The sequence below is a fragment of the Schistocerca serialis genome, chromosome 5 (assembly GCF_023864345.2).
Source record: "Schistocerca serialis cubense isolate TAMUIC-IGC-003099 chromosome 5, iqSchSeri2.2, whole genome shotgun sequence".
Classification (NCBI taxonomy): domain Eukaryota; kingdom Metazoa; phylum Arthropoda; class Insecta; order Orthoptera; family Acrididae; genus Schistocerca; species Schistocerca serialis.
In genome coordinates, this window is record NC_064642.1 from 561,317,749 (window position 1) to 561,326,997 (window position 9,249).

The 9,249-nt window shown below is 43.7% G+C and overlaps 1 protein-coding gene across 5 annotated transcripts in view; it reads right to left on the reverse strand.

The window, feature by feature from the left end:
* The window catches only part of LOC126480967 (myosin heavy chain 95F), a 390,816-nt gene extending 384,010 nt beyond the window's left edge, over window positions 1-6,806 (reverse strand). For 3 of the 5 annotated variants that reach the window (XM_050104401.1, XM_050104400.1, XM_050104395.1), the window contains exon 1: window positions 6,750-6,806. The gene's annotated coding sequence lies outside the window, so the exon portion shown is untranslated. Of the gene's footprint in view, window positions 1-6,578; window positions 6,660-6,749 lie in introns of those variants that run through there. The other 2 variants (XM_050104397.1, XM_050104396.1) reach the window with 2 other exon arrangements.
* Between the last annotated feature and the right edge of the window lie 2,443 nt (window positions 6,807-9,249).

Genomic DNA, 9,249 nt, shown 5'->3' on the forward strand with positions numbered 1-9,249 from the left:
ATAGAACTCTGTTACGCAGCGGAATTTTCATTTGCTTTCGTGTGGTACCAGGATCTGTTTGCACCTGTATTTTTGTCTTAACAATAGCAAAGTAACTCATCTCTTTTTTATGTCAACGTAATAATAAAATCGTATCCTGTTTGCTAATATAGCCACCATTTTCAAGCGTCACAGACTTTATGAATACGTAAATAATTGTCGATTGTTCTCTTAACAGAATGTTAGGTTTCGGCACAGTGGTTTGTGGCCTTCGCCCGTTATATGTTTAATATTATGTTAGTATGTTGATCACTGTAAACAAAACGTAAAGCTATAACGGAGAAGGGCTTCACAACGAAAAAACCTAATTTCAGTTAAAACTTTAGTCGAGGTCGCAACATCATTTTTTTTTGTTATTATGACCGTTTTCGGCTTATGTTAAAGCCAACCTCAGATTTTTTGGGCTCATTATGGCTGGTGCACGATCGTGGTATCACTTGAAAAACCGAGGAGCCGCCTGCACCAGCCACACGAAGCCCAAAAAATCTGAGGATGGTTTTAACATAAGACGAAATCGGTCATAATAAACAAAAAAGAATCTTATTTTGTCGCTGCAGACATCCTTAGGTGATACGATTAAAACGCTACAAGGTTTTCACTAAGCTGAAGACTTCATAAGGTGTCCATATTTGACAAAAACATAAAAAGAATAGTCCTATCATTCAAAACTGGAAAGTTAGGCTGTAATGTCATGTCGACCACGAGGTCTTTACAGACTGAGCCGCATAGTCCAAGAATGAGGAAGAAAATAGATGGTGTCCTTTCAACGAAACAATCCCAGAATTTGCCTTAGTCGTTTTACGAAAACAATCAGGGTGGTTGCACGGAGAACTGGACCCAGTTCTTCCAGAATGTGAGCCCTGTTTGCTGACCACTGGATCACCTCGCTCGGTTATCTGTCAAGTAATCATCTACAGCCGAGAACGCACCTCTTTATCTGTGCAAGTAGCTTTGCCAACTGGAGTGGAAAATGAATTTTTTGTGAATTAGTTTTTATGCAGCCCTGGGGAAACAGCAACAGGTAACGAGTATAAATGTGTAAAAGTTATCAGGGTGCCACAATACTGAATTATGGAGAACATCTAACAAGGTGAGGCGTTGGGATCACGGATTTACTTCAAACTTTGTACACCTTTACTAGGCCATTGAAACAACATAATGTGAAAGTAGTAAGGTGCACTACTCTGGCAGTTCCGAGAAAATTTTAAGAGAAGTTTTACACGTCTCTTATTTAAATGATGTATCAATGCAATGGTTACGGGCGCAAGAAGTCATTGTGATCATGTGGTTAGCATTATTGATTAGCGTAACGGCCGTGGACGAGGCAAAGGTTCGAATACAGTTAATACTAATGTTTCAATCTACATTATTTTCATCACTGGCCACATTATTTAATTTGTGTGACATCTGAGAGTAACATAATGAAATAAACCATGCGCATTTTCGTGAAATTGTAATGAATTTCATATATTACTTAACTGTTTACTATTTGTAATTAAATTTTCAAAGATGAGGGACACGTTTGGAAAGTCCAAGTCAAACCTCGATGAATAATGATGCGAATGACGTTATTGACAGTCAGTAGTATAGCAAGTCACAGTGCGCCAGACCACAAGAGTCATGTAGAATTACTCGTCCGATGTGCTCTCGACATCACACGTTGCAGGATGTCATTTACCATACAGACATGGAAAACACAAATTGAAACTTCATACAAATACTTTGTGCAAATAAATGCGATTTTTTTCATCTTATTACCTCTCAAATGTCTTCTAAATTAAATAATATGACCAGTGATGAAAAAATAGATTAATAATTAAGTTTGAGCGAGACTCGAACCGTCGCCTCATACACGTTCGTCTTCACGAAGTTCGAATGCTAATCACTTGACCGCCACGGTCCTACTGGCAGATTCATAAGCCACATAATAGACGTGTAAAACTTCTCTTGCGATATTCTCAGAATTGCAAGAGTAGTTGTCATAAATGTCTACTAAAGGTGTGCAAAGTTTGAAGTACCGGGTGATCAAAAATCAGTATAAATTCGAAAACTGAAAAACCACGGAATAATGTAGATAGACAGGTGAAAAATGACACACATGCTTGGAATGACATGGGGTTTTATTAGAACAAAAAAAAAAGTTCGAAAAATGTCCGACAGATGGCGCTGCACAGCAAAACGTCAGTGACTGCTACCGTGACGGGTGAGAGGTACGCCGATATGTTACAGAATCGCATCATCCCCAGCCTGGCTGATAAACACCTGCTGGAACGCACGATGTTTGTGCAGGATGGCGCTACACCCCATATTGCTAGACGCGTGAAAGATCTCTTGCGCGCGTCGTTTGGTGATGATCGTGTGCTCAGCCGCCACTTTCGTCATGCTTGGCCTCCCAGGTCCCCAGACCTCAGTCCGTGCGATTATTGGCTTTGGGGTTACGTGAAGTCGCAAGTGTATCGTGATCGACCGACATCTCTAGGGATGCTGAAAGACAACATCCGACGCCAGTGCCTCACCATAACTCCGGACATACTTTACAGTGCTGTTCACGACATTATTCCTCGACTACAGCTATTGTTGAGGAATGATGGTGGACATATTGAGCATTTCCTGTAAAGAACATCATCTTTGCTTTGTCTTACTTTGTTATGCTAATTATTGCTATTCTGATCAGATGAAGCGCCATCTGTCGGATATTTTTTGAACTTTTGTATTTTTTTTGTTCTAATAAAACCCCTTGTCATTCCAAGCATGTGTGTCAATTTGTACCTCTCTATCTACATCATTTCGTGATTTACTCAGTTTTCAAATTTATACTGACCTTTTGATCACCCGGTATATCTGTGATCCCAACATCGTGGCCTCCCGTTGTAAGTTCCAGACGGATGCACCTGTATATGTCCATGTAGGCAGCACAGGCGTATATCTCCAGACCTCCCAAGATCATTTTAGAACAAGATTTTGTATAGCAACACAGACAAATTTATCAACTAGCTTTCGGAGAATACAGCAGCGTGGGCACTAAGAGCTGATAATGGCCAAGAATTCTAGAAATCGCAAGCTATATTTAACACAGGACAGATCTCAGTTTCTTGCCGGAGCCCTAGTCCACGTGGATGGGCTTATGGCCCAATCGCCTGCAGAGAACATTCGATCCAAGTAATGTCGCTCTTCACCGGCTTATGGTGCTGGCCGTCAAGAAAAAATGGGAGCCATTTCGTGAGTCCACATGCAGAACCGCACCCGCCATCGTAGCCTAGGTCGCCAACGAACATCAGCGCGGCGGCGCTCTCCTCGGGCCATGGTAGTAGAAAACTTTCAGTGCCAGTATTTAGTCAGCAAGATTAGCTGAAGTTCCTGATAAACATCCTTTGCGTCAGTGTCCCTGGATTAAGTTCCAAACCTGTCCACAGTTTCTCACGAAGTAAGAGCATGCGACATCGTCGATGGTGATCCATACGTCGGACTGGGATGTGCCAAGCTAGGCGACCCCTTTGGAGTGTTCGAGAGGAATAGGTTCTGTTATCTCCCTTCCCTTCATCCATAACAACACAAACACAACACGTCTTCAGTCATCCACACAACGCAGATACACACTTGATACTTCGTAACAGGTAGCAGGAAGGCAACGACAAACCACCTCCAGTAAGACCTAGCTTAGAACGGCGGTTCAAGATTCCTGCACCTTCTCCCCTATGCTCAGTCCCTGAGTATGGGATTAGATGACTTGACACGCACAACCGGCAATCCAGAGGACTGTTTACAGTCAAAACAGCAAAGGAAAGGCCCTCCCATAATAGAAGAGTAGTGAAAAGACTGACTTCCACACGTAGGCAGAAACGAATGGAAAATACGTAGGACATTACCCGTTTACAAACTCGCTCTGGTCCTTTTCTTTCAATAAATGGTTTAAAAGTCGGTACTACGCAAGTTTTTAACAAGGTCGGAAGTGGAACATTTTTATGTCTGCTTAAAAGTCGCCATTCGTCGTCCAAAATATTAAAAATACACCATACCCCCAGGTCTGCCCCCCGGCCCCTCTTGGGTGAGACAGTGTCGAGTTGTGACTTTCGCTGTTATTAGTTCTTAAATCAATAAACAGCATGACTGCAAATCCCAGATTTTCAAATGACGTATTTCTTTGATGGACAATTTCTTGGTGATTAGGCTAAGACAATGTGCTAAACACAATTGTAACCAAATTATTATTATTAACAAATCTAAGTCTCTAACATGTTAAGAGATGATGACAAGATTTGTTTGGAGGGGAAGGAGACAGTAACAAATTGTGACCCCCTCCCCAAATATCTGCGCCTAGTAGGCAACGGCGAATTATAAGAAAAAGGTGATAATGTAATTACCATAACAACAATCAATCAAAGAATGACCTTGGTCACGCTAGCTTTTCTGTCTACCGTTGTCATATCGCTCTGCTACCTCAGGAGTTCGTTGCTACACACTATTGCAGACGACGCTTCAGGCCGGAAACGTTAGCAATTGCAATACGTTTCCGTCTGCATTGTTCGTCGCTCCATTGTTTAATTTACTCCACAAAATGTCCTAAATTAGTCGGTCAGAAAAGTGTTAAATTACCATCATGCGGATCAGACCCAGTACTGGCGTAAACGGGCAACTTGTGAACGTATCTAGAACGGATACACCTAGCTGTTGCTGCTGCAGCCATGTTGTATGCCTGGACAAACGTGAACTGATGTCGGCCCCCTCATTACTTGATTGTCACTCACTTTGTTGTTTTAATCGACGTACAGTAAAGTAATTTCTCTCTGTCTCACCTTATTGGAAGTTAACAAATTCACAAGGTCGGTTATTACATACTAGTTATGCGAAAATGCCTTTGTTCTTATCTGCTGCATTGAGATGCGCTTGATGCAGCACGATTTCCTATTTCAAAGAAATTGCAACTTAATATGTATATGTACCGCACTGTGGACCGCCCCACGTAACCTGTGCGTATGCACTAGCGTGAAGCTAAAATTCTGCACTGATTTTTTCACTTTCCTGAACAAGTAGGAAAGGGAAACCGATAAGCCATAAACGTTTGTACATCCCTTGAGAAGCGTGGCAGCTAACGCGAAATGATGTAGAATGATCAATGATGAGGCACGGCTACTAAAACCTTTATCCGGCCACATATAAAGGCTGCGTACAGTAAGTAATAAGCTGAGCTGTCCTTTCCTTTCGCCTGTGATCTACGAACGTAATGATGGCTCTCTCGCGGACGTTTTCATTACGAAGAGGGGACTCTAGTTTCATTGGAACCAACCGTCAAAGTCGATTATAGTTCTAGCTAAACACAGACTGACGCCATCATCTAGAGGCGGAAGCACACTTTTATCCTCCTACACGCCAGGTCACTGTATGGCAGTTCTAAGTCAAATTATAACTGGCGGTTTCACGTATTGTAAGCAGAAAATGTGATTTAATACTTGCACTAGATCTGACAACAGTTCTGACTGATGATTTAGCGAATGAGAATATACTTACAGAATGCTGACAGGTTGCATTTACGCACAAAGCACGCTCCTTGTAGTAGGTCTGTCAGTGAGAGCGTATTACTGAGATGAACAAAAATGAAATATTACTAAGTATTGTACAGATTTTTAACCTCACAAGCTGTTTGGAAGAATATTTGAGCATCGAAGTGTGCACTGGCCATTATCGGTACTCAGCCTAGAAATACGTACCAAGGGAAACATAAAGATTAACACAATTTCAGCCTCAATTATTAACAATTAAAGATGTTATTTCACATCGTCGTGCGTGTTTTCAGCAGATTTTGCGTCCTATCATAACGTGAAACGTAGATTTACTACCCTAAAAACAGACTAGCGGACACTTGACACCTGCTACATATGTTGTTCTAATGAGAAAGAGCAATCACAAATGAACCTCCGAAGCTCGCACTTAATTCGGTCACGTCAGATGTACGTTACGCCCAGGACGCGAACACTCTCTCTTTCCAGTTGTCGCACACAAGCTGTAGTTCTGTCCCTCCCACGCGGAAATTACTTTTCCCTCATAAACACATTCATCTTCCACTCCCACTCCGACCACCCTTCCATTCGTCATGCGTCGGAAGTCGCAGAGCACAGGAAACCGTGTATACTATTAACTGCCACTATATATTGGTAGCGGTAAAAGAAACCGGAAGAACGCCAAACGGTACAGGTAAAATTCTAGGTAGTCCCTGCCACAAACTTGTAAAAATAGCTTGAATGGGTTTTCCTTAAGGCAATGACGGTAGCATGTAAATAGATGAAACTGGTAGGGAAATGAGTAGGCAATATCGAATGATTAACAATGCAAAAAGGTGTAGTTCTTAAGTGTCATTTTCGCACGTCTTGCGAGGTGATCTATGTGGATTTCGGTGTAGCAGGAGAAAGATGACGGCAGAGTGGAACTTGTGTCACTCAGGAAGGCGCAGCCGCACAGTTCAGCTAAAGGAACAAAGTTTGAAATGGCAATTGTTAGTGTAGAGCTCCGTGTGTCCGTTTGGTTCACTGATGTTAAAAGTTCACCTGGTGCCAATGTTCGTGGAGCCTGACTGAAGACAAACGCAGCGGTGAGAAGTTGACCTCCGTCAGTTTGCAGCACAGCTGACAAAGCCGACGGTTGGCGGTGGCGGGCTGGCGCGCGCGCGGCAGGTGAGTGCGTTCCGGCTGTGAGGGCGCAGCGCAGCGCGGACTCACCAGACAGGCGAACGTGTTTCTGCGCCACAGGTCCGCCGCAGACTGGCGCGCGCCTCGGCTGAGCCCTGCCGCCGCCGACTGTCTCTTGTTCGCCGCGTCAGCCACGTACTGTTCCAGCGGTTGCAGGGCTGTCCACCGGGCGCCACGGCTCGCGGCCCTTCGCGAAACGCGCCGCCATTTGCATACCCGGCAACTGCCCTCCGGAAGCGTTCTGTAGGAAGCCACCAGACCTGTAGGAAGTCAGCACCATCAGTTCCTGAAAGCGTTCGTAGAAAGCAGAGGCTGCAGGAATTCAGCTGCGACAACCACCAGCATTATCAGTTCCTCTTGAAGCAAAGAACATTTTAATACACTAAAGCACCAAAGAAACTGGTATAGGCACGCGTATTCAAATACAAAGGTATGTAAAACTCTGAACATGGCTGCTAAGGTTCAGTGACCGTGTCAGAATTATGTTAGAAACAAATAAGCCCTCGGTCAAAAATATTAAGTTGCAACCCTTGTTCACTCAGGTACGAGCAGCCCTTAGCGGCTCGCCATCTTAACTTATTCGCAACTATTCATGACGTCGCCTTTCCGGCTTAGATTTTTTAAAATGTGACTTGTAAGTACTGCATCTCTTTCCAGTCAGTACACACTTTAATTTATTAATGTCTTATATACCTATTATGTTTTAGAACAGTTAGTTTAATTCTGAAGACGACGCTCATAATAGTGTCGAAACCTGGTCAGTTTTAACTTAATATTTGTGACCGAGGGCTTATTTGTTTCTAATATCACAAAGGTATGTAAACAAGTAGAATACGGTGCTGCAGTCGGCACCACCTAAGTAAGACAACAAGTGTCTGCCGCAGTTGTTAGATCGATTACTGCTGCTACAATGACAGGTTATCAAGATTTTAGTGAGTTTGAACGTGTTGTTGTAGTCGGCGCACGAGCCATGGGATACAGCATCTCCGATGCAGAGATGAGGTGGGGATATTCCCGCACAACCATTTCATTAGTGTACCGCTTGAGGAATCCGCTAAAATAAATGAAAAGCACCATTTTGCATTTGTTCTACAATATTACTTTTATTGTTAACCGGTTTTCGGCTTACAAGGCCATCTTCAGACATTTACTGAGTGAATGACATTTACTGAGTAAATGTCTGAAGATGGCCTTGTAAGCCGAAAACTGGTCAACAATAAAAGTAATTTACTGAGTGAATGTCTGATGATGGCCTTGTAAGCCGAAAACCGGTTAACAATAAAAGTAATATTGTATAAAAAAAGCACTGGTGCTTTTCATTTATCAGAATGTTGTTCTACTAAGAACCGACGGAAGATTCTGTTAACATAATTCGGTAAAACATCAAATCTCTGAAACTGCTGCGCTGGAAAAACATCCTGCAAGAGCGAGACCAACGACGACTGATGAGAATCGTTCAGCGTGACAGAAGCGCAACCATTCCGCAAATTGCTGTAGATTTCAATGCTGCGCTATCAACAAGTGTCAGCGTGCGAACCATTCAACGAAACATCATCGATATGGGCTTTCGGAACCGAAGGCCACTCGTGTACCCTTGATGACTGGACGACACAAAGCTTTACCTCTCGCCTGGGCCCGTCAACACCGACACTGGTCTGTTGATGACAGGAATCATGTCGTCTGGTCGGACGAGTCTCGTTTCGAACTGTATGGAGCGGATGGACGTTTAAGGAGCCAACCTCATGAACCCCTGCATGTCAGCTGGGGAATGTTCAAGCTGGTGTGGAGCGTGTGCAGTTGGAGTGATATGGGACCCCTGATACGTCTAGATACGACTCTGACAGGTGACACGTACGTAAGAATCCTGTCTGATCACCTGCATCCATTCACGTCCATTGCGCATTCCGGCGGACTTGCTCTATTCATGCAGGACATTGCGACACCCCACACGTCCAGAATTGCTACAGAGTGGCCCCAGGAACACACTTCCGAGTTTAAACGTTTCCGCTGGCCATCAAACTCCCCAGACATGAACATTATTGAGCATATCTGGGATACCTTGCAACGTGCTGTTCAAAAGAGATCTCCACCCCCTTGTAATCTTACGTATTTGTGGACAGCCCTGCAGAATACACGTTGTGAATTCCCTCCAGCACTACTTCAGACAGTAGTCGAATCCATGCCAAGTAGTGCTGCAGCACTTCTGCGTGCTCGCGGCGGTCCTTCACGATATTAGGCACGTGTACCAGTTTCTTTGGCTCTTCAGTGTAGTAATGTAGTTGTCTATAACGAAAGCTGAAAAAAAGGACGAATATTCAGTTCATCTTTATAAGATTCGGGGCCGGCTCTAGCGGGGGAGGGAGAGGTGGGGGAGGGCGAACCGTACCACCGCCCCGGCCGGCGGGTTTGATGGGGTTCGCAAAATCTTGTGGTTTAGTATGGTTCCAAAAGGATAGATGAAACAAAACAATGAAAGTTTTGTACAAACGAAGAAGTCTGAGAATAAGCTGTAGATGCAAATCGTTCATAA